General features: G+C 40.0%; 1 pseudogene; it reads left to right on the top strand.

Annotated features, from left to right (window-relative positions):
• Positions 1 to 1,199: 1,199 nt before the first annotated feature.
• LOC124993609 (prickle-like protein 1) overlaps positions 1,200 to 25,898 on the top strand; it is a 34,203-nt pseudogene continuing 9,504 nt past the window's right edge.

The following is a 25,898-nucleotide window of genomic DNA, read 5'->3' on the forward strand; positions in this document are numbered from 1 at the left end:
AACATGAAATCAGATTTCCAAATCCGACAATCTAGCAGGTTTAGAATCAGAAAACATTATAATGAGAACATCCTGGTAAGTGGTTAATTTTAAGTCAGACAGTTCTACATGCAAGGCTCTTTTGAGTGAATTTTGACCTGCATTGGGATGTGGACACTGTTCTCTTGTGACTGCAGTGAGTCAGCGGCAGCTTGGGGGAGGTGAAGTTCTTTCAGGTGTGGAACTGCTTTCCATGGAGGCAGGGATGTTGAGCCCTGGAGAGGAGCTTGAGTGAAAGCTGAGAGAACCAGAAAGCCAGAGCCCACCCACAAAGGAAATGTATCTGTTGAGAGAGATTTAAGAAGACCACTTCCTCCAGGAAGCACCCCCTTTAGGCTGGGTTAGGTTTGCCTCTCATTTGCCCCAAAGATCTCTGAGCTTCTCTGTCATGGCACTTGACACTCCTTATTGGAAATATCTGCTCAAGTAACCATTTCCCGACTACACCTATGCAGAAACTGTGTCTTGGACATTGGTAAAGACACTCTGTAATCAATAAAATCACTTTTATACTTACACACAGATAAACATGCAATTTTATAAACTCTTATTGATTCTTAGTTCCACTATTGACATAATAGCCAGCCCCAAATAAATGTGACTTTCTCCCTGTTCAGTCACTGTATGAAGTTTGCCTCTTCTTTTATCTACCTCCATGGAGCCTCACCCACATATATTTCAATTTAAAAGATATTCATTGAATGCATATTTCTGGAAGGCACCATGCTAAAGGCAAGATATATAGCACTGAACATGATAGACCCAGGCCCAGGCCCTCATTGATGTTATGATCTAATGTTCACTGACACCTACTCACTTCCCAAACCCAAGATCCTGAACCTACTTCATGGGCATAATATGCTTCAATCTTTGAAAGTGTAATAGATTTATAAGACAAGCCCATGCCAATTCAGAAACATCTGGAAATTTGCCATCCAAAGTTAAATAACAAGTCTAGGGCTACTGAGAACTGATTAGTCCAAAGGGATCTGGAATAAGGGACCTCCAAGTGTCTCTTGTCTTATTCAGGCACCCACATAGGAGCTTTCCACCCTGACCAGAATCTCAAAAGGGGGACCATGATGCCCACCTCATGTTACATCTTTTGCTGAGGTCTTTCATTTGCCTGCTTACCTGACACCTGTGTGAATCTAGGAACGATGCTCCTCTGGGCAGACAAGGAAAAGGACATCACTTCCTCCCCAGCAGATGCAGTACCACCTGAGGTGCACAGTTTGGTGAGTGGAGTTTAAGTAGAATTTTGATCCAATGTGTCCCCTCAGCATAGTTCCATGCTGAGGCCCTGCTGCCAACTTCCTACTCCACACGCTGGGTGAAAATTTGTCAGCGCATTGACATTACAGATGTTTTAAATTAGCACTCATAAATAGCAAAACCAATTTTCCTGGGACATTACTAAACTATATGGAAATTCTAAAATTCCAACAGCAGCCACAGGAACTTAAAATATGACTCAAACTCATCAAATTTCTTCCATGATTGCAACTTATTTCCTCCAAATAACTCTGTAACTCTTGAAAACCTGTGACTTCACCAAGCTCTGAGCAATTCAGAAATGGAAAATGAGCGCAGTCTCCAGTTGTGCCGTCTGGGACTGAGGCCCTGTGCCTCCCTGGACAAGTATCAAGGTCAGTGTTCCGACAGCCTGCCAAAGTTATCACTAAGGAAATGCAGTCCAAGGGACTTTAAGTCTCACAAAATTGAAGTTCCCCATAAGTCATTTTGTTTTGTTTTGTTTTTTTCAAGAACAAACTCAACAAATACCCTCATCCTAGCTACGTATTATACATTTTTTAATTTGATCTTTTTAATTATACCTGACAGTAGAATGTTTTTTGAGATATCATACATACATGGAGTATAACTTCCCATCCCTGTGTGTCAGGGGGAGGTAAGAGAAGAATGGAGGAAGTTTGGATTATGTAGAGGGAAATGGGACGGAGGGGGTAGGGGAAGGAAAGATAGTGGACTGAAACAGACATTATTACCCTATGTACATGTATGATTACACAAATGGTGTGAATCTACATCGTGTACAACCACAGAAATGAAAAGTTGTACCCCATTTGGGTACAATGAATCAAAATGCAGTCTGTAAAAGTAAAATAAAATAAAATATAATATAATAAAAAAAAAAACTTGCCATTCTTGTGGTTGTACATGATGTGGCGTTACACTGGTTGTGTATGCCTATTTGAATGTAGGAAAGTGATGTCTGATTCATTCTACTGTCTTTGCACATTATATTAATGCTCTACACTCGCAGGGTTCAACTGTTTCCAAATGCCTGTAAACCAGTAAAATGACTTAGAGCATTAGAATAAGAAAATACATAATCTCGATAATTTCCTCCATCTCATCTTTTGTCAGTCAGGGTAACCTTGACCCTTGAAGACCTAGATACGACAGGTTACAAGCTCAATTCCACGTCCTGTGGAAAGTCCAGGGCTCTCCTGGAAATTTCTGCAAAGGGAGTAGAACAGGAAACACTGTACCCACAACTTCTTCGGCTCTGATTCCCAACCTCCCCTGAATTGGGCTTGCCATTCAGCCCCCTGCATCTGTTCCTTTTTTTTTTTTTTTTTTTTTTTTTTTTTTTGCGGTGCTGGGGATCAAACTCAGGGCCTTATGCTTGTGAGGCAAGCACTCTACCAACTGAGCTATCTCCCCAGCCCTGTTCCTTCATCTTGGCCCTGGTATGTAGCACCTTCCCTTCCACTTGTGACCCCTGGAAGACACTGGGGTCACAACTAGCATCATGTTGCCCTATACCAGCTCAGACATTCACATACGCAACCTGTTCTCCGAGTCTCTTTGGATGTCCAGAACAGCATCTCACCACCCCACCTTGGCCCAGGTCACCAGGAACAAATGGGTCATTTTCACCTTCAGCAGAGGTCTTGACTTCTTTGTTTTCTTTAACAACATTCACCCTTCTTGCAGACAGCTGCTGTTTCAAAGAGCCATTTTCTCTTTCTTCTGCTTTTCTGATGAATGGGGCAATGGAAATCAGACACAAGAACCTCTTTCTTCGGCTTAAATAAATAGTGGAAAACTTTCTCCCCGCTTTTATTGTAAGTGCCTGACTGATGGTTACTGCACTCAGCTTTTCCAAACTCAAAGTCCCTAGGTTACAAACTGCCAGGTGGTTTGGCCTGACTGGTTTAAAGTGCTAGCTACTTAGCCACAGCCTGAGGTCTGACAGGCCCCATTTCGTCGACAAGCTCTGTGTTAAACAGCCTGCCTCAGGAGTACTACCTTGTCCAGGCTCATGCCACTTACCCTGTTCTCTCTCCTTCCACATCAGAAGCTGAAAAAAGGAAGATTCTAATTTGCTAAAATCTCTGAAAAAATTAAAAGGAGTGCTTTTTCCTCTGTGTGTGTATTTGTGTACATATATAAATACACTTATAAACAGATGTGTATGTATATGCATACATATATGCATGTTTGTGTGTATGCATCTTCCATAGACTCCTAGAGCTCATCCTAGCAATGCTCACCCTGACTACACATTAAAATCACAAAAGAGCTTTTGTAGGAAGACTGAACTCCTTCCCAGACCTGTTGTATCCTTCTCTCTGGAGGTAGAGCCTGGGCATCTGCATTTTGTATGAGTACTTTGTAAACTCCCAAGGGGATTCTTATGTGTATACGGGGCTGAGGACTAGCTAAAGGTCCTCTAAGACCTTGCTACTCAGGTCTAACAAGAAGCAACAGCATCATGGAGGATGCAGAACCTCAGGCCCCAACCCAGAGCTACTGAAGAAGAAACTGCATTTTAACAAGATCCCGTGTAATCTGTGTGATGTTACAATTTGAGAAGCGCTGATCTAGTTACTCCCTGTTTGACAGATGAGGACATGAGAGTCTGAGTGACTTCAGAGGTCATGTTGTTAAATGGAGACTCAAATGGGACCAGAGCCCAGACCTCTTTACTGCCAGATTCTTTATTTCTGTTACATTATTATTTTTCAGATCTAGCCAGTGATTAGATGTTCCTCAAAATTTTATTATCTTTCTCAAGTTTTTCACAGCTCTCTCTGACTTGCCTGTTTTTTAAATAAGTATCTCATTTAAATAAACATTTAAGATTATCAGAGGTTTCCTTTTCGGCTGGAAGAGAACAAAATGATTAGATGGTATGACCAAAAAAAAAATTTTTTTTTTTTGAGACTTAATGGAGCAGCTGTGGAGAAAAGATGGAAGACGTTTAAAGAAACAACTGCCACCTGATTTGTGGAGCTGGAGATTACAAGAACCATGACTGGTGTTGATAGAGGGGACAGAGATTGCCTCCAAACTAGCAAGGCTACTTCTTGTGACAAATCAGAGCTCAGCATGTGCAAGACACCATGCTTCCATTTCAGACTTGAGAAGGAGCACCCAAAATGTGGGGAGGTTGTCTGTAGGCTTGCAGATTTCATAGGTGCATTCATGTGAACAGTCCAATTTCATTATCACAAATGAAATGAAAATAATCCCATAGATCCATATAATCCAAACATTTGCATTTGGGGAAACGCAACTATATCAGTATGGGATCAGCCCACACTTGTATAGCCCCAAGAACTTGAGGGAGTCCCTGCTACCAGGTTCTATCTGTGCTACAAATCTTCCATCTGTGCACCGGGTACAGCTACTTTTAGCCTTTATACCCACCCCAGAATCACAGAACCCCATGGGGAAAAAGAAACTCCTTCACAAATTTTCTGTTCACAGTCTTCATTTTGAACCAGACTCCTTGGGCTATTTCTCACACTTTATTCCATTCTGCTTATACTGCTTGTTTTGGGAATGATTTTGGTTCTCCACCCTGGCCACATGGCCTCAGGTTGCTTCAGGAAAACAGCCTCTCCCCTCGCTGGCTGCGATCCTCCTGCCCTGAATCCCCCTCTTAAATAGAATTATCGGTCCTGAGAACAGCTTCAGGCCACCAGAAATCCACAGTCCAGTCCAAAAGCACTCACTCCTGTGTGACTCCCTTGTCCTGCCCCTTTAAAATCTCAAAACAATTCCCAGGGTTACTATCACCCCAAGGTTGCTGACCCTAAGAAGGCCTCATCCCTGTGGATCAAGAACTGATCAATGTTATAGCCCTGATCCAGGCCAGTCTCTGTCCCCATGTCTTTGCTGGGGGATTTTCCTGGCATATTAATGCAGCTGCTTAGCCTCTCCATGAAATTTGTAATATCATGACTCTGATTCTCAGGAGAGGCATAATGGGTGTTGTTTTGGTTTCCTGCCTGATGGAAGTGACCCACATCCAAGGACACATTCCTTAAGTGATATGCACTGCTTCTCCAGTTATCTCTGGCCATGGCAAGCTCAAATAGCACAAAAGTCTTCAGCTAAAGGCAAGGATTACAGAAAAGAGACTTTCTCTGCAACTCAAAGAGACCATGCCAGCAGGGAAAATGCCCCTCTGCAAAGACATGCAAAAACTATTTTCCAGCCCTTTGGGTTCCTGTTCTCACAAAGCCAGCTGGAAGCCAGCCCCAGGTTAGGGCCACACCAGAAAAGGAGGCAGCAGCTGTTACGGGATAATTAAAGTCAGGCAAAGCACAAAGAGGGCCAGGAGCCTGATGTGAGAGGCAGTTAGGGTCAGACAAGACAGGAACCAGCGCAGGGCTTTAAAATAATCATTAGTTGCCATCAGACAGGAGTGACCCATTTAACCATCGTCCAAAGGTGAGAAAACGCTTAGCGTGGGGTTATAACAAGTCTTCCTTCACAGAGCAGCACCACCAGATCCACTCGCTCACTCCCAAATCCCTTCTACCAGAGGCTCCTTCAGGGAAACTGAAGAATCCCTGTGTCTCTTGTTATTAGATGACTAAACTAACAGGAAACATTTTCTCTTAGTTGGTGACATATTGAATGGATGAATGAATAAGAGAGGGAAATATTCTATGGATAGAAACAGAGGCAACAACCTAGTTTGAGAACAGTTTGATTTATCCAACTGTGTCTGAGAATTACACTTTCTGCTGAGTTTCAGGAATGCCCAACATGGCTAGAGGCATGATGTTCATGAGCTGGTACCCAGAATAAGATTAGCAATAATAACAGTAATCATTTGTCAGACAGGTGCTGTCGTGTACTGTGGGAAACCATCCATGTGTAGCAGAATCAGTCTGCACTGAGCCATGGGATACAGAGGTCTGACTCCCAAGAACTCGCAGTCATGAGAGACTGTTTCAGATAGCCGGGGGGAGGTGGTCCTGTATAGAGTTGGCTCACCATCTGAGGAAATGCTAATTCTCTAAGCAAATGGCTTCCCTAACTCCACCCCATTCTGTTCCTCACAGAAGAAGCCCCTCCCGGTCCAGGCCCCTTTACCTGTACAACTATAAATAAAGGTGAAGGTGGGCTTTTCCATCTTGTTGGAGGCCAGATCTGACATGGCCCAGTCTGCCACACCCCCCTTCCATTTGAAAAGATTATGGGCTCTTGTGTTTATTTGATTAGATAAATTTCTAGGTAATTAATTGATAGCTGTCACCATCCTCTGACAGAAACTCTTTCCCTCATCCCGGCAGGACAAGGCAGGAGAACCCCCACAATATACCAAGAATTATGCTATGTGATGTATTAGTCAGGAATCTGACTGTTATGAGTAGCAAAACTCAATCCAAATTGGCATGTTTGATATCAACCCTGACCCAATTTCACTTGAAATAAACTTCTTGCTTTAAAGCATTGGATTTCTCTAAAAGGCTCAGATCCTCCAGGGTTTATAGAGATGAGAGGAGAAGGGTAAGATAGGCTTTGCATTTTATTATGTCAATGAAGTGTTTTCGCACATTGAGCTACAAGCCAAAAACTACCTTCGTAATGATCAGACCATCAGCTATTTGACGCTGGTGGTAGAGGAAGGAATGGAAGTTATAAACATCGGATGGTGTCCCAGAATTTCTCATCACTGGGTTGGGCATAGTGGTGCGTGCCTGTAATCCCAGCAATTCCAGAGGCTGAGGCAGGAGGATTCTGAGTTCAAAGTCAGCCTCAGCAATTTAGTGATTAGCGACACCCTAAGCAACTCAGTGAGACCCAGTCTCTAAATAAAATACAAAAAAGGGCTGGGGATATGACTCGATGGTTAAGTGCTCCTGGGTTCAATCCCAATAGAAGAAGAATTTCTCATCACTTCTGTGACCCACAGTGCCTCATCCAAAGGATCCAGTGCCTTGGATCCTTTATTAGTTGAGTGTACATAGATATTTTCAATCCTGGGAGGTCTTGAAAGCTCCAGGATAGGCCAGTGCTCCGACCATGAGGAGGGAAGTCTCTACCTAGGCCCCCTGCACTTAAGAGGTTGTCCCTTGCTCTGCCCATTGAAGGGTGGAGTGCTTGACATATTGCCCTTCTTGTCATTCTCACAGGATTATCTTGGGCAAGGGATACCCAAGCCTGGAGTAATTTCCTTCTCCTCTTATTTCTTGACTGCAGAGAAGACAATGCTAAGCTCTGTTAGCACCTGGCTTCCCCTGGTCCTGAAGGTTTTGTCTTCTTCCCAGATAACACACTAATAGGGGCAGAAGCTCCCTTATTTGAAGGAAATCCCACCTTGATGTCATATCCTCCCCTCTGAACGAGCTGTAGAGCCCTGTGATTTTACTCTGAGCTCTTCTAACTCAGGGCTCCATAATTCCTACAGAGATCACCTGTTCCTTATGGAACGCTGCCCTTTCTTCATTTATTCCCTTAGTATTATTGAGCACCTACTATCCTCCAGTTATAATTCTAGGTGCCAGGAATAATTCGGTAAACAAGATGGAAAAGTCCATGTCTCCAGGAAATTTAGATTGTGGCAAAAAGGATAGAAAATAAATTAAGTAAAAAAGTAATAGTTAATTTCAATTTGGGGCAAGTGCTGTGAATAAACGAATAAAAGAATAGAGAGTAAGGGAGGATGGAGGAAGGGGCTGCTTGAGAAGGTGTGCTCAGAAAAAGCCTCCCCATGGAGATAATTTGAGCAAAGAACTGAAGATTGAGGAGGATCAAGCCTTGTAAGAACATCCAGGCATAGAGAACAGAAAATACAAAGACCCTGAGGTAGGCAAGAGACAGATGTTGAAGGGAGACTGACTGCAGAATAGTGAGTATGAATGGGAGTTGTTGATATAAGCTTAAAGAGAAAGACAGGCTGAATCAGAAAGGCCACTGGAGGCCAGGGTTAGGAACTTGAGTTTTCTTCTATATGAAACGGGAAATAATAGAGGATTTAAGTAGGGCAGTGCCATCAGATATAAGTGTTTAAAAAATCATTCCGGTGATGTAGAAAAAAGATTAAACAGGCAAGCATGGAAGAAAGGAGATCAGATAGAGGATTTGGGAGTTGCCCAGGCAAATTACTGTGACGCCTTAGAGTAGGAGGTGGTAGTAGAGATAGAGAGAAACAGAAGAACTCAGGATATGTTCTTCAGGTAGAGCGGACAAGACATGGTTCAGAGATGGATGCAGGAGAGGAAGCAAAGGAAAATCCAGAACAACCCTAGCTTTGGGGTTTAAACAACTGGTTGGAAGGTGGTGCTCTGTATTATTATAGGAAAGCACTGGATGAAAAGCAGATGGTGTAGGTGGGGCAGGAAAACTATGGGCGTGTCAAGATGCCCATTGGCCATTCAAATGGAGTTGCCAGTAGCAACTGGCTTTGTGATTCTGAGGTTCAGAGAAAACTGTTGAGCTGACAGTACACATTTGGAACATGTAAGGTGGGGAAGGCATAAGGTGGAAAAAAAATACCATATCAAGAGAGTTCAGACGAAGAAGGGGAGAATTCTCAGGTGAGGCCTTGGGGCACTACTTTATTTAGAGGTTGGCTGGAAGAAGGAAAAGCCAGCCTTAATGATACATTGAGCAAGAGGATGCACGTGGTATAATCACAAAACCACCTTATTCTTTTCTCTCAATGCCTGTTCAAACTGTCCCGTGATGAAACTGGTTGTTTCTTGTTCCTTGAGTAAAATTGAAGGCAAGTTTATGAGTTTTATGAACATTCTTAAATAATAAAAAAAATCACTGTTCACTGCTGATCAGACACAGGCACAAAGAGCCTCATTTCAGTATTAGGAATGATCCAAAATCTTCCAAATCCATGGAAAGTTGAGGCTCTTCCCTCCCCTAGTCTGGGACTGCCTCTAATGGCAGTTGGCTCTTCTCTATTTCACCTGAAACACGAAGTTCCCTTTCCCAATTCCATAGGTTCCTCTGGCATGGAAGCCCAGGATGAAGGAGAAAAAGGTATGGGACAGGAAAGATCTGATTTGGCTAGTCTTGTTGTGAACTAATCAGAGCTCCCTGGGCTTGACAGATGTCTAGAGCTTATTCTTTCTCTCATGAGAAAATATGATGATTTCTTCAGACTCCACCATCTTAGAAATTCTTGCAGGGGCAGCTCACTTACTGGAAATAAATGCTCCTCCCTGGTCACTTGTAATTCCTCCTTCACAATTCCGGAAACTAAGAGTAAATCTCCAGCATTTTTGTGGTTTGTTTAGGTGTTGTTCTTCAAGACCTCTTGGGTAGGATCTAAGAGACTCACATAACTACTCCTCCTATATATTTTAGGTCCTGGAAGCACTCAAAATTCATTTGCTGGAAGTGTGGAAGAACATCCAATATAGCACCAACACCTCCCCCTGCCATGAAAGCAGCCAGCCAGCCCCACTTACAGTTCACTATGCTTTGCTCTCCAATGAGCCCTAGCAAAACCAGTTTCCCTAAGCTGGCAGGGAGGCACAAGCATCCCACACTGTTTCCCTACTGTGGGGAAAAGCTTATATTACAGACCTCTCAATTTCTCATGCACTTTGATCTGTAAATTCTTTGATAGGCTGGAGATAGTTAATTAACTAAAAGAGATAAAAGTCCTTCCTGGTCACTTCTTTTTTCCAAGTTCTAATAGTCTCCCTCCTTATTCTGAAAGATGAACATCTTTTGCTCCAATTGTGCTGGGAAGACAAAGTTCAGGACAAAATAGGATGAGTCTTGTTTTAAAATCCTGCAACCCAGGCTGGGGCTGTAGCTTTATGGTAGAGCACTTGGCCAGCCTGTGCGAGGTTCTGGGTTCAATCTCCAGTACTGTATAAATAAATAAACAACAGTTCTGTGCACCCAACCCAGAAAATTGAGAAACAGTAACCAGAGGGAAAAGTAAAACCAGGAGAATATGTCATGGGAAGAGATACAGGTGCTCGGCTGTCAAATATTGCTAAATGGAAGAGCATGGTGAAGACGAAGCCCATTAGATTTGGTGCCTCTAGTTTCACTTCAGTGTGGTGTTGGGAACAAAAGTTAAATCGAAATGCTGAATATTTCTGTTCCCCCCCTTATTCTTTGCAAACAGAACCTCTACCACCAACTCAAGTGGAAATTCTGATTGGTTCAAGTCAATCACTATGATCCACTTTCCTTCTACAATGATTAGTTTAGGAATGGGTATATGATACGATTCTGTTGTTGGGTGGTTTTCTTTGTTTTTTTTTGTTTTGTTTTGCTTTGTTGCAGTGCTGGGGATTGAACCCAGGGCCTCTTGCATGCTACGCAAGTGTTGTACCGTTGAGCTACACCCCTAGCCTACTTGTGGTCCAATCCTGTCCAATGAGATGTGAGAAGATCAGTTGAAGGATTCATATACAGGTATCTCTTTTTCTTAAAAAGATACACAAAGAGAAAACAGCTCCTCTCATTTCAATAGTTATTGTCATTTCTGCATGGGTCACCTAGTTCTGTGGAAGTCATCTTGACCTGAGCCTGGGGATACAGTCAAAGAGGAGGCTACAAAGATAATGCCACCAGCAGAGCCAGAGCCCACAGCTGGAGTCTGCTCTACCTGTGGAGTTCTTGTCATTTGAGTCAATCAATCTCCATTCCCATTTTATTTTACATAGTTGATTCAGAGTTTTCTGTTATTTAATGCAAAAGAAAAGAAACAGAAACAAGAAGGGGAAAGTATCCTAAAAAATAGGCGAAGGGAGGTGAAGAATTGGGGGCAGAATGTAGGTCACTTCCCCGAGTTGTTTTTCTGGAAAAGATATAGTCTGGTAGCTGGATAAAGATAAGAGATCTAGGGGGCTGGGGTTGTGCCTCTTCCCCAGCCCGTGTGATGCCCTGGGTTCGAATCTCAGCACCACATATAAATAAGTAAAATAAAGGTCCATCGATAACTAAAAAAAAATATTAAAAAAATAGAAAAGAGATCTAGTGAACCCTTTTTTAAATATGACATAGTAGCCAGTTTGTAAGGAGATGGAAATGATCCAGTAGGAAGGAGCAGATGAAGGCTGGGATGTAGCTCAGTGGTAAAGCATTTGCTTTGTATGCCCTAAGTCCTGGGTTCAATCCCCAGAATCAAAAAAGAAAAGTCAAAAGAAGGGGTGGGGAGGAAGGAAGGAGGAAGGGCTGCGCAGCTGCAGGAACAAGCATCCTCTTGCCACCTCATTTAAAGTACAAAGCGCTTCTGGCATCTTCCCCACCAATCTCGCTGCTGCCCCTGCAAGGAGGAGCTGCCAGTTCTCACACTATTGTTTCCACTGTCTGACCGCAACTGCTCGAATGTTCCCTCCCTCATGATCTGTTGGTGGAGTCCCTCCGGCTCATCTCTGAACTCTTTCTTTGCCTGAAGAAGCAGTAGCTGATCCTTGAAGGGCTGGTCTTATCACCAAGGTCCTAGCTCTGAGGCCCACCTCTGAGTATCCCAACATGTCACATCCAGCCACTTGCCCCAAAGACCAAATGGAAAAAGTAGTGGTGAAAATGAGGAAAAGAACTTAATCATAATAACTGCATTGGGAAAGCGAGTGAGAGCAAGCATCTCAGTCTTGCCTTCGGGGTACTGACATGAGGTGTAGATTTAAACAGAGGCAGAACTGGGCAGGGAATGAGAGGTGTGCATAATTAAGGAGTCTTGGTCAAACTGCAGGTGACGATTATTTCAGTCCTGGCTCTGTGAGGCTCTGGAGAAGTCTTTATCACTTGAGGAGACAATCTCCATCTGCCGCTCAGGATGTTTACCCATCAGACCCGCCATCCTGGAAGGGGGCCATTCGGTTCCCAGGAGACAATTGCTCCTGCTTAGAGGGTGCAGTCTCGTTGTGCCATGATGTGCCTGCATGGCTCCACTGGCCCTGGAAGGTGCAGGAAGATGACTGGAAACTTCTGGGCACTGCTCCAGGGGGTTCTTTGTAAAAGCTGGCAATGTCCCTGTAAATCTTGAAAATACCTTAGTTACTCTTACCTTGGTGTTCTCAGTCTTGAATGGGGCAGATTATCAGTTTTAGATGAACACTCCTTGACAGATTAACCAGCCTATGAGCAGGAATCTGATCCAGAATTTAAGGTGATAAAGGAGATGGATAGAAATGAAGGTGTTACTGAAAGCTGGGTCCTTGTCCCGGATGCCAATCCAGTAGTGAGGACGTGGCTTTGAGAAAAAGAAAAGGAAGCTTTACACAGGGGACTCCTGTCCCAGAGGCAGTGATTCTACCCATCAGGTGAACAGAGGGCTTTTAAAGAGGTGATTCAAAGGCTTCAAAGTCTATATTCCACGTGTTCTCTATCTGGAGTTGTTAATTTGGGAGACAGTCATTTCTTAGATCTTCTGGTGCCATCCCCAAAGTCTGAATGACTTCCTTCCAGTGGTGGGTATGTACTCAAGGACAAATAACTCTACCTAGGATGGGGAAGAAAGATAATCCTGTCTCCCCAGGATTAGGGAAGGGAGAGAATAGGGAAGCAAGGGAGAGAGGAAGAGAAAAAAATGTCCATTTAAAAACTAAATTGTTAGTAATCCCAGTGGCCCGGGAGGCTGAGGCAGGAGGATCATCTCAAGTTCAAAGCCAGCCTCAGCAATTTAGTGAGGCCCTAAGGAACTCAATGAGACCCTGTCTCTCAATAAAATATTAAACAGGGCTAGGGATGTGGTTTAGTGTTAAGCACCACTGGGTTCAATCCCTGGTACCAAAAAAAAAAAAAAAAAAAAAATTGTTGCAGTGGCAGAGCAGCAAGAGTTATATCCAAAGTATAAAGTGGACCCCTATTACAAAGGCTTTTTATTCTTTTGAGGTTCATTCCCAAGGAAGCCCCAATCTTAAAATTTTTACTTCTTCTCATGAAGAAACAAGGCCTCCTAAGAAACTATCTTGCAGTTACTAGCTTATCTGCCAAGCACCTACCCCTCAAGCCCCACTTCACCCAGGGTTGCTTAGCTAAGGAAGATCATCTATTACTTACCTGTCCTCCTAACTTTCTACCTCCCAATTATAATTGTGCAAAATGTGTCTGTCGGGTAGAAAATCCCTCTCCCTCAAGACAACAAGCGGCTCTCTCCTTCTCCCAGCCACCTGAAGTCATATGCAAATTACCTTAAGGTACAGGGCCTTTCCCCAGGGGAACAGAAACATTCAGCCTCAGCTGGGGCTTGAGCTACACCAGACAAGTATGTACTGAACAACTAATGGCGATCCGAAAGAGCATTGCTATAAAGTATTTCCAGTAAAAATATAACAATGCAAAAGATCAAATCAAGAACAACGTTGATTTGCCTTTCTATTGCTTCCTGACCAGGGCAATGATTTGTTCCGCATTTCACTTCCCCTCTTCATTTAGCAGTAACACAAGAAGTTATTTAGCCTAACATGTTTAACACCCATGCTATGAGCTGCAATTGTCTACAGTCACATAGAAACACCTGGTAAAAGTCAGACAACTGAGTTTCATTTCCCTATGAAATTTCAACAATTCATTAACCAAAACATTACACTGACCAAAATATTCTAAATATCTAAAACCAGCTCTCTCTGTTCGTTAAATTCAAATCGATTTACTACTTCTGATTTTACCGCATTTTCTTACTAGTCATTTTGGCTAAAATACAAAGTATAAGTTAAAAAAAAAACTGTCACTTTTTAAAGTCTCCACACTTTGCCTGGAAACATTGAGAATGAGATTTTCCATTTAACACAGTAATCCAAACTACTGACTTGTGATAGAAATTGTTAATGATTTTGTTTTAAAGCATTTTAATACTAAATGTATTTTTCTTCCAGGCACAGAATTCTAAAGTCTGCATCTAAGCACGCATACTTCGTACTTCAAGATTTAGCTACCTTGAATTCTGGGTTTTTTTGTTTAGTTTTTTGGTTTTTTGTTTCTGTTTTTGTTTTGTTTTTGACCCCAGAGGTGTTCTACCACAGAACTACATTTCAGTTCCTTTTATCTTTTATTTTGAGACTGGGTCTCCCTAAATTGCTGAAACCATCCTTGAACTTTTGATCCTCCTTCCTCAGCCTCCAGAGGTGCAAAGATTACTGGTGTACACCACTACGTCCAGGCTAAATACTTCAAATTCCTGCTTAGAATAAGCCAGGTATTCATTATTAAATTACTATTGTGATGGTCTTTTCCTTAGTAAGAGTCCCCACAATGAGCACCAATATAGTTGTAAGAGACTCTCCTGGTGGTTCTCTTCAGAACTGCCTCTTTCCAAGGGAGTAATTTCCACAAACTTCTTGCTGACTTCATTCTCTTGGTTACACTTGATTGGTTCAAGGATTGCTTCTCGTGGAAATTGGACCTGAAAACCATCTTTCATGTACTTTTTGGATACTTAGGATGTATGGGAGAAGGCAAAAAAAAAAAAAACATGGAACCTCATAAAGAGAAATAAAGGAGGGAGAAATGACTAGGTTCCTGGTGACTCTCCAGCACCTGTTTCTAACACTTGACTGAGACTGACTCTAGCTCTTGAGTTCTGTGAAACAACCTTGGATTCTTTTGTCCTTCCAAGCAAGTTTGAGTGAGTTTCTGGAGCTCAGAATCAAATCTTTCTTAAGATGATAATAAGGCCTTCAGGGTGTGAGAAAGCCTAGAGGACAGTCAGCCATGGCAACACTACCAGATTTCTAGGGTAGCCTGGGGAGTTCTGGAGTCTGCTCTGTGTTAAGCCCCTGCAGAGGTTGAAAAATGCCTTCAAAATATTTCTGATAACAAAACACAGTAAGAAATACCATTTGTATCATGACTCAAGTGATATGTTGGTATATATGAATAGGAATTCATTAATCAAATACTGGATTTTATTTTTTTCTCAGATCTGGAGACGGAACCCAGGGATACTCCACCATTGAGCTACCTTCCCAGGCCTTTTTATTTTTTATTTTGAAACAGTTTCACTGTCTCCTGGCTGGCCTAGAACTTGAGATCCTCCCGCCTCAGTCTCCCAAATAGCTGCGTCTGATTACAGACACGTGCCAAATACTGAATTTGGTACTAAGTTCCAGTGCTTGTCCTACGGTAGATGTCGAATAAATATTTGCTGAAATATTACATAAATAAATGAAAGTAGTATAAGAAAAAAAAGATTAGACCATGAATGCTTGTATTGACTTCAGAAGAAAAAAAAAAAACAGAAAGTCAAAGTGTATAACCTGAGTTTACAATTTAATTTTAAAATTAAAACTAAAAAAATAAATAAAATATGTAAGGAAATAATAATAATATAATATTTAAAGCAAATAAAAAGAATATAAAACTATAGAAATCAATATTTAATTTCATGACATCAAAAAATCACAAATTACAAGCTGAATTTAATAAAAAAAAAGAAAGATCACAAATAACAATTATCTCTTTTGAGACTGATTACTTATATTTTATACCACAGAAAGATTAATACAGAATTGATAAGTAGCTCATACAGATATCATATTCTGCATAAATTCTGATGAGAAGTTTATTTTCAATCTTTTTTTGTTTCTCTATACAAAATAGGTCTTTTTTTTCCCCTCAGGCTGCTTTTAAGTTTTTCTGTTTATCACTGTTTTTCAGCAATTTTATAATAATGTGCCATAGTGCAGGGTTTTTTTTTTAATGTGAGGCTCATTGTACCCCCAGTAGGTTGTATTCTGTGCCACAAGTATATACTTTTCATGAAATTTAGAAAAAACTTTGCCCTTATCTCCTCAAAAATTTTTTGTTTTTTCCCTTTACCTCTCTTTTCCTCTCCATCTAGAACTTCAATTACGCCGGCTGCTCATATTGTACCACAGTTCTATTCATTTATTTTCAGCATTTTTTTATCTCTTGGCCTCATTTTAAATAGTTTCTATTGTTCAGACTTGGGGTTTAACAAGGTTTTTCTTCTGTACTGTCTAATCTTAACCCACTATATTTTTCATTTTATATGGACCATTTGGGTCCATTTTGTATCTTTCATTTCTCTCTTGTTTTCTTCTACTTTTTTGAACATATGGAGTATGGTTATAGAAACTGTTTTAGTCCATCCAGGCAATACACAGATAAGTTGTAGAACTCCCCTCATTTCCCTTTTTTCAGGGATTACAGTCTACAATGTCTGCCACCGAGATTCCAAAAATGGTTGTTGTATATTTTGTTCAGAGTTTTGGCTGTCAAGGTTAGAGGGTAAATTCAGTCCTATTATTCCATCATGTCTAGAAGCAAAGTCAAGTCTTGTCAGTTAATTATAGAAATCAAATAGGAATCCCTTCCAATTGCATGCTTTATTTAAAATAATAATTATGACAGTTGTTATTAGGACAACAAAATGAAAGAAAAAACCAGGATGACATCATTATTTATTTATCAAAATTTAACAAGATTATTCCTGGTGATACAACTCTTGATGCCATTCTTTCAGAGTTATAGCTAAGAAGAGTAAAAAGTTCCAGTCCTTAATCTACAGAAGAGTTTGGAATTCATGTATACAAACCAGTGAGACAATGACCCACATTTCTCTGCCTACTTTAATTGACCCTTAGTCATAAAGTTACAATCATATTGCCCTCTTATTTATTATTTTATTACAGTTTTTATATCATATTCTTACTTTCAAAAGCATTTTTTCCTGCATGCTTAATGTAAAAAAATTAAAACATACAGATAAACAAGAACAGCATTCACCCAAAGTTCAGGTACAAATGGCAAGAGATAACAAAATACTATAAGATATTTCAGAATAAAACTGCTGAGAATTTTAATAAATGAACAGACTAGCAAAAATTTAAATGACCACTTAAATAGATGTAATCATCACTATGAAATCTGGGATGGAGCAAAAATTAGGGGAAAAAAATGACAAATGAAATTTAATCAAGGGGCTAGGATTGTGGCTTAGTGATAGAGCATTTGCCTAGCATGCTTCAGACCCTGGGTTCCATTCCCAGCACAGAAAAAATAAAATAAAATCGATACCAGGTGTGATGATACTCTCCTGTAATCCCAGCTCCAGGGCAGGCCGAGGCAGGAGGATGGTAAGTTCAAGGCCAGTCTGGGTAACTTAGCAAGACCCTGTCTCAAAATAATTCTTTTACAGGCAGAAAATGTAACTCAGCGGTTGGAGTCTTTGCCTCGAATGTATGGGTTCAGTCCCAGGACAGGAAAAAAAACTGAATCGAGATCCCAGAAATAGACTCAAAATACCAAACCATAAGCATGGTATAAGACAAGTAACATACTTGTTCACATGAAATATTCTTTAATAAATCTTGGGCTGGAGATATAGCTCAGTTGGTAGAGTGCCTGCCTACCTCCCACAAGGCCCTGGGTTCAATCCCCAGCACCGCAAAGAAAAAAAAAAAAAAAAAAAAAGAATAAAGCTTAGAAAATAGATAAATGAGGGCTGGGGATACAGCTCAATCGGTAGAGTGCTTGCCTTGCAAGCACAAGGCCCTGGGTTCGATTCCCAGCACCACCAAAAAAAAAAAAAAAAAGAAAAGAAAAGAAAATAGATAAATGATTCTTTTAGGGAATGTTAGGGGAGGGACTGCTAGGATTCAAACCCCGGACCTTGCACATACAACTACATGCTCTACCACTAAGTTAAACCCCTCCCCCAGATCAATAAGTCTTTAATACCCACTATTCACAGTTTTCAACTGTAGAGGTATTAAAGAACTAAATGTCTTACATTTTTATTTCAATGTATGATAAATTTATGCTTATTAAATGAGAACAAAATGTACTTTCCACTATGAGATAGATATATTTTAATATAGCCAACAGTCTTGTGCAACAAAATGGAATAGGACCCTATCTCAAGTAGACTGGAGAAAAAATATACAAGTTAGATGTGACTGATAAAGCTCATTAAAAGCATGAAGATTTGATCCTTATATTAAGGAAGTGCTCTCCCCAGGAACTCAGGAGGCCAGGCAGTAGGATTGCAAGTTCAAAACCAGCCTTAGCAACTTAGTAAGACCCTATCTCAAAATTTTTGTTTTGTTTTGTTTTTTAAAACAATATTTCTATTACCTTATTTCAACGTATTTGTAATTCTGTGTGTTTCAGATTACCCATTTCAAAACATTATTTCAAGAAGTGGTACATGTGCTTCCTCAGTCAGAGGGATTTGTGTCACCAAATAATGTCAAGCGTCCCTTGAGAAAAATCTCTGCAACTTAGCCGCCCAGCCTTTGCTTGACCAATTCCTTAGTGGAAACAAATCCTTATCATAACATGGTAATTTGTTTTACATTCTTTTTTTTTTTAATTGTAAACAAATGGGATACATGTTGTTTCTCTGTTTGTACATGGAGTAAAGGCATACCATTTGTGTAATCATAAATTTACATAGGGTAATGTTGTTTGATTCATTCTGTTATTTTTTCCCTTTGCCCCCACCCCTCCCACCCTCTTTTCCCTCTATACAGTCCTTTCTTACTCCGTTCTTGCCCCCCTCCCACCCCCCATTATGTGTCATCATCCGTTTATCAGCGAGATCATTCATCCTTTGATTTTTTTGAGATTGGCTTTTCTCACTTAGCATGATATTCTCCAATTTCATCCATTTGCCTGCAAATGCCATAATTTTATCATTCTTTATGGCTGAGTAATATTTTATTGTATATATACCACAGTTTCTTTATCCATTCATCAATCGAAGGACATCTAGGTTGGTTCCACAATCTGGCTATTGAGAATTGAATAGGTATGAACATTGATGTGGCTGTATCTCTGTAGTATGCTGATTTTAAATCCTTTGGGTATAGACCAAGGAGTGGGATAGCTGGGTCAAATGGTGGTTCCATTCCAAACTTTCTGAGGAATCTCCATACTGCTTTCCAGAGTGGCTGCACTAATTTGCAACCCCACCAGCAATGTATGAGTGTATCTTTTTCCCCACATCCTCGCCAACACCTATTGTTGCTTGTGTTCTTGATAATTGCCATTCTAATTGGGGTGAGATGGAATCTTAGGGTAGTTTTGATTTGCATTTCTCTTATTACTAGAGATGTTGAACATTTTTTCATATATCTGTTGATTGCTTGTAGATCTTCTTCTGTAAAGTGTTTGTTTATTTCCTTAGCCCTTTTGTTGATTGGATTATTTGTATTCTTGGTATAGAGTTTTTGAGTTCTTTATATATTCCGGAAATTAGTGCTCTATCTGAAGTATAAATGGCAAAGATTTTCTCCCACTCTGTAGGCTCTCTCTTCGCATTGCTGATAATTTCCTTTGCTGAGAGAAAGCTTTTTAGTTTGAATCTATCCCAGTTGCTGATTCTTGCTTTTATTTCTTGTGCTATGGGAGTCCTGTTGAGGAAGTCTGGTCCTAAGCCAACATGTTGAAGATCTGGACCTACTTTTTCTTCTATAATCTGCAGGGTCTCTGGTCTGATTCCAAGGTCCTTAATCCATTTTGAGTTTAGTTTCATGCATGGTGAGAGATAGGGGTTTAGTTTCATTCTGTTGCATATGGATTTCCAATTCTCCCAGCACCATTTGTCAAGGAGGCTATCTTTTCTCCATTGCATATTTTTGGACCCTTTGTCTAGTATGAGAAAATTGTGTTTATTTGGGTTTGTGTCCGTGTCCTCTATTCTGTACCATTGATCTACCTTTCTACTTTGGTACCAATACCATGCTGTTTTTGTTACTATTGCTTTGTAGTAGAGTTGAAGATCTGGTATTGCGATACCCCCTACTTCGCTCTTTCTGCTAAGGATTGCTTTAGCTATTCTGGGTTTCTTATTCTTCCAGATGAATTTCATAATTGCTTGCTCTATTTCTGTAAGGTATGTCATTGGGATTTTAATTGGAATTGCATTGAATCTGTATAGCACTTTTGGTAGTATGGCCATTTTGACAATATTAATTCTGCCTATCCAAGAACATGGGAGATCTTTCCATCTTCTAAGATTTTCTTTAATTTCTTTCTTTAGTGTTCTGTAGTTCTCATTGTAGAGGTCTTTCACCTCTTTTGTGAGATTGATTCCCAAGTATTTTATTTTTTTCAAGGCTATTGTGAATGGGGTAGTTTCCCTAACTTCTCTTTCTGAAGATTCGTCACTTATGTATAAAAATGCATTGGATTTATGAGCATAGATCTTGTAACCTGCTACTTTACTGAATTCACTTATGAGTTCTAAAAGTTTTCTGGTGGAATTTCTGGGTTCCTCTAAATATATAATCATGTCATCAGCGAACAGGGATAGTTTGAGTTCTTCTTTTCCTATTCGTATCCCTTTAATTGCTTTGGCTTGTCTAATTGCTCTGGCTAGAGTTTCAAGGACGATGTTGAATAGAAGTGGTGAAAGAGGGTGTCCCTGCCTTGTTCCAGTTTTTAGGGGGAATGCTTTCAGTTTTTCACCATTTAGAATGATATTGGCCATGGGCTTAGCGTAGGTGACCTTACAATGTTAAGGAATGTTCCTACTATCCCTATTTTTTCTAGTGTTTTGAGCATGAAGGGTGCTGTATTTTATCGAATGCTTTTTCTGCATCTATCCAAATAACCATGTGATTCTTAACTTTAAGTCTGTTGATAAGGTGAATGACATTATTGATTTCCGGATGTTGAACCAACCTTGCAACCCTGGGATGAAACCCACTTGATCGTGGTGCACTATCTTTTTAATATATTTTCGTATGTAATTTGCTAAAATTTTGTTGAGAATTTTTGCGTCAATGTTCATTAAGGATATTGGTCTGAACTTTTCTTTCCTCAATGTGTCTCTGTCTAGTTTAGGTATCAGGGTGATATTGGCTTCATAGAATGAGTTTGGGAGGGTTACCTCCTCTTCTATTTCATGGAATACTTTGAGGAGTATTGGAATGAGCTCTTCTTTAAAGGTTTTGTAGAACTAGGCTGAGAACCCATCTGGTCCTGGACTTTTCTTTGTTGGTAAGCTTTTGATGACCTCTTCTATTTCATTGCTTGAAATTGATTTATTTAAGTTGTGTATGTCCTCCTGGTTCAGTTTAGGTAATTCATATGTCTCTAGAAACTCGTTGATGTCTTCGAGGTTTTCTGTTTTGTTGGAGTATAGATTTTCAAAATAGCTTCTAATTATGTTTTGTATTTCACTTGTGTCTGTTGTGATATTTCCTTGTTCATTCTGAATTTTAGTAATTTGAATTTTCTCTCTCTTTTTCTTTGTTACTGTGGCTAAGGGTTTATCAATTTTGCTTATTTTTTCAAAGAACCAAGTCTTTATTTTGTTAATTTTTTGATTGTTTCTTTTGTTTCAATTTCGTTGATTTCAGCTCTGATTTTAACTATTTCCTGTCTTTTACTACTTTTGGTGTTGGTCTGCTCTTCTTTTTCTAGGGCTTTGAGCTGTAGTGTTAAGTCGTTTATTTGTTGATTTTTTCTTCTTTTGTTGAATGCACTCCATGAAATAAATCTTCCTCTAAGTACTGCTTTCATAGTGTCCCAGAGATTTTGATATGATGTGTCTTTGTTCTCGTTTACTTCTAAGAATTTTTTTATTTCCCTCCTGATGTCTTCTGTTATCCATTCATCATATAATAGTGTATTATTTAATCTCCAGGTATTGGAGAAGTTTCTGTTTTTATTCTGTCTTTTATTTCTAATTTCAATCCATTATGATCTGATAGAATACAAGGTAGTATCTCTATCTTCTTGTATTTGCTAACAGTAGCTTTGAGGCATAAAATATGGTCTATTTTAGAGAAGAATCCATGTGCTGCTGAGAAGAAAGTGTATTCGTTCTTTGTTGGATGGTATATTCTATATATGTCCGTTAAGTCTAAATTTTTGATTGTGTTATTGAGATCTATGGTTTCTTTATTCAATTTTTGCTTGGAAGATCTATCCAGTGATGAGAGAGGTGTGTTAAATCACCTACTATTATTGTGTTGTGGTCTATTTGATTTCTGGAATTGAGAAGGATTTGTTTGACGTACATGGATGAGCCAATGTTCGGGGCATAGATATTTATGATTGTTATGTCTTGCTGATTTATGCTTCCCTTAAGCAGTATGTAATGTCCTTCTTTATCCCTTCTGACTAGTTTTGGCTTGAAGTCCACATTATCTGAAATGAGGATGGATACTCCAGCTTTTTTGCTGTGTCCGTGTGCATGGTATGTTTTTTCCCATCTTTTCACCTTTAGTCTGTGGGTATCTCTTTCTATGAGATGAGTCTCTTGCAGGCAGCATATTGTTGGATCTTTCTTTTTAATCCAATCTGCCAGTCTATGTCTTTTGATTGATGAGTTCAGGCCATTAACATTCAGGGTTATTATTGTGATATAATTTGTATTCCCAGTCATTTGACTCATTTTTGTTTTTGACATGATTTGGTTTCTCCTTTATTTGGCTATTTCTTTAGGCTAGTTCCTACCATTGCTGATTTGCATCATTGTTTTTCATCTTTTCCTCATGGAATATTTTGCTGAGAATGTTCTGTAATGCGGCTTTCTTTTTGTAAATTCTTTTAGCTTTTGTTTATCATGGAAGGATTTTATTTCATCGTCAAATCTGAAAGTAAGTTTTGCTGGGTATAAGATTCTTGGTTGGCATCCATTTTCTTTCAGGGCTTGGTAAATGTTGTTCCAGGCCCTTCTAGCTTTTAGGGTCTGGATTGAAAAATCTACTGATATTCTTATTGGTTTCCCCCTGAATGTAATTTGATTCTTTTCTCTCGCAGCCTTTAAGATTCTGTCTTTATTTTGTATGTTAGGTATTTTCATAATAATGTGCCTTGGTGTGGATCTGTTGTAATTTTGTATATTTGGAGTCCTATAAGCCTCTTGTACCTGGTTTTCCATTTCATTCTTCAGATTTGGGAAATTTTCTGATATTATTTCATTGAATAGATTGTTCATTCCTTTGGTTTGTTTCTCTAAGCCTTCCTCAATCCCAATAATTCTTAAATTTGGCCTTTTCATGATATCCCATAATTCTTGTAGATTCTGTTCATGATTTCTATCTTCTCTGTTGGTCAATTTTGTTTTCAAGATGAAATATTTTGTCTTCAATGTCTGAGGTTCTATCTTCCAGGTGTTCTATCCTATTGGTTATGTTTTCTATGGAGTTTTTAACTTGGTTTATTGTTTCCTTCATTTCAAGGGTTTCTGGTTTTTTTTTTTTTTTCAGTATCTCTAACTCTTTATTGAAATGATCTTTTGCTTCCCATATTTACTCTTTTAACTGTTGATTGGTGCGATCATTTAATGCCTGCATTTGCTCTCTCATCTCCTCCTTCAATGCCTGCATTTGCTCTTTCATCTCCTCGTTTGCTTCCCTGATTGTTTTAATTATGTACATTCTGAACTCCCTTTCTGACATTTCTTCTGCTGTGCTGTCATTGGGTTTTATTGATATAGTATCTAGGTTTGTTTGGGACATTTTCTTCCCTTGTTTTCTCATATTGGTCAGATATCAGTGGGACTCTGAGATATTGCAGATTTCCTCTATTGGCTTATAGTGTCCCTGTAGATTTCCAGTATATCACCTCCCAGTCTTCAGTAGTCTGAAGTCTTGGAGGAACTTGATAATGCAGTGCTTCCGAAGAAAGCTGCCCCTAGCCCACTACTGGGTCCAGTGCTGGGGGCTGGTTCTGCGTGGAAATCTTCTCACTGGGCAGGCCTGCTCCTAGAAGCTGGCTGTGGACACTGCCTGCCGCAGGAGGGAGCCAGGCTGCTTGGGAAAGCCTCTCACTGCCCTGCCCTGGTCCCAGAAGCCCCCTGTGGGCCGGGGCCCACTGCTGGGTCCTGGGTCCGGGGCTTGGGGTTGGCTCTGTGCGGAAAAGCTCTCATTGGGCGAGCCTACTCTGAGAACCTGACTGTGGACCGGGCCTGCCGTGGGAGGGAGCAGGGATGCTTGGGGAAGACTCTTGCTGCCCTGCCCTGCTCCAAGAAGCCGCCCACTGTCCGGGCCTGCCGCCCGGCCAAGCTTCACCCAGTGGGAGAGACTCACCCCGCAGCTCTGTGTTGGTCCGAGTCTCTCAATACCTCCCCTTCTTGAATCCTGAGTTCTGGAGCGACGGGAGATGCAGTCACCCTCTAGTCCACCATCTTGGATCTCCCTGTTTCAAATTTTTTAAAAAGGAGGTGAGGGGCTGGAGATGTGGTACAGTGGTTATAGCACTCCTGGATTCAATCCCTGGTACTAAAAAAACAAAAGCAAAACCAAACACCCAGCTTTTACCACCCACTGGCTAAGTAATATTTAGAGATTAGTCGAAAGTCTTTTGTTAGAAAAAATGGCTAACCCATTTTATGGAAAAATTCTTTACCTTATTGACAGAGGCACATAATACAAATATTTTCAAGGTGTCTTATTAACCAGACTTTAGAAATAAATATGCTTAGATTTTGCTTTTGCATTTCAAATTGGTTCAATTTTTTTCAGCATCAACCAGCAGTGACAAAGCCATTTACAACTTTGACCTAGTAATTTCAATTCTAGGAATATAGCACTAAGGAAATTTACATTCTAGGCAAAAGTTTTATAAAAGGCAGTTTTGAATAGTTGTTAGACAAACAAACCTTAGAAACAGCAAAATCCCCAGCAACAGAAAAAATTAACCAAACTAAGATATTTCACAATAGAATACACAATATTAATAATTTTAATCATTTACTAAGCATTTGTTATATGCCAGGCACTAGATGGATGTTTTAATTATCCTGTTTGTATTTGATTTACTGCTATCTCAGGTAGATATTCACAGATGGGGAAATTAAGGTTCAGAGGATTTAAGTAATAGGCCCAAGGTTGCAACTAAGAACAGTAGACAGACAACTCAGGTCTATCTGACTCCCAATCTTTGAAACTTTTTACTGTATCATGAAGTTGCAGAATCCAAATAGGGCAAGCCTCAGAATTTGGAGAAAAGATCAGAAGATATAAATATTTAAGATCAAAATTTATAGTAATCAAAATAAAATTTTCCCATTACTGCACAGATAAAGAGATCTTCCCAGGAAGACTTAAAATTGTGATTGCAATACAAATTGTCAACACTGTACTATATCTTAAATACCCAAATACCAGTATTAGTGGAAATAATACTATTTTCAATCAAAAACTTCATGCATGCTTTATGACTGTCTTTAAACCCTTTCTGTGCACATTTTCTTCCTCCATGATACTCTTGTCCCAACCCCTCCCTCTTTTATCATCAGTTTCTGCCAGTCCCCTGCTCCCTCCTATCTCTTATCCTCTCCTATAAAGTGACAGATCTGCTGCAAAAGGGACTGAGCAAGACCCAGGGCAGAGTCATCTCTTCAGAATTGGAAAAGGGAGTACAAAAGCAATACAATTGGTCATGAAATCTCATGACTAAAGGGACTGAAATCCGAGAGAACATCTATAACAGTGGTGACCAGAGGGATGTTTTATAATAGGTTTAAAATGTTTGCAATCGAAATATAATAAAACATAGTTTTGATGATTTTTGTTTTATTTTACAAATTCTGAGATAAATACAGAAATACGTTGTCATTGTGCAAACTAATCTGCATGTTGTGTGGCTGGTAAATGTGATTGCTTCATCAGTTTCCAGGAAGGGTCCAAGATGTCTCTAGTAAATGCAAGTCATGCATTTAAAATGCAACTAGTGGGAGT

Source organism: Sciurus carolinensis, chromosome 9 (genome assembly GCF_902686445.1).
Source record: "Sciurus carolinensis chromosome 9, mSciCar1.2, whole genome shotgun sequence".
NCBI classification, from domain to species: Eukaryota; Metazoa; Chordata; class Mammalia; order Rodentia; family Sciuridae; genus Sciurus; species Sciurus carolinensis.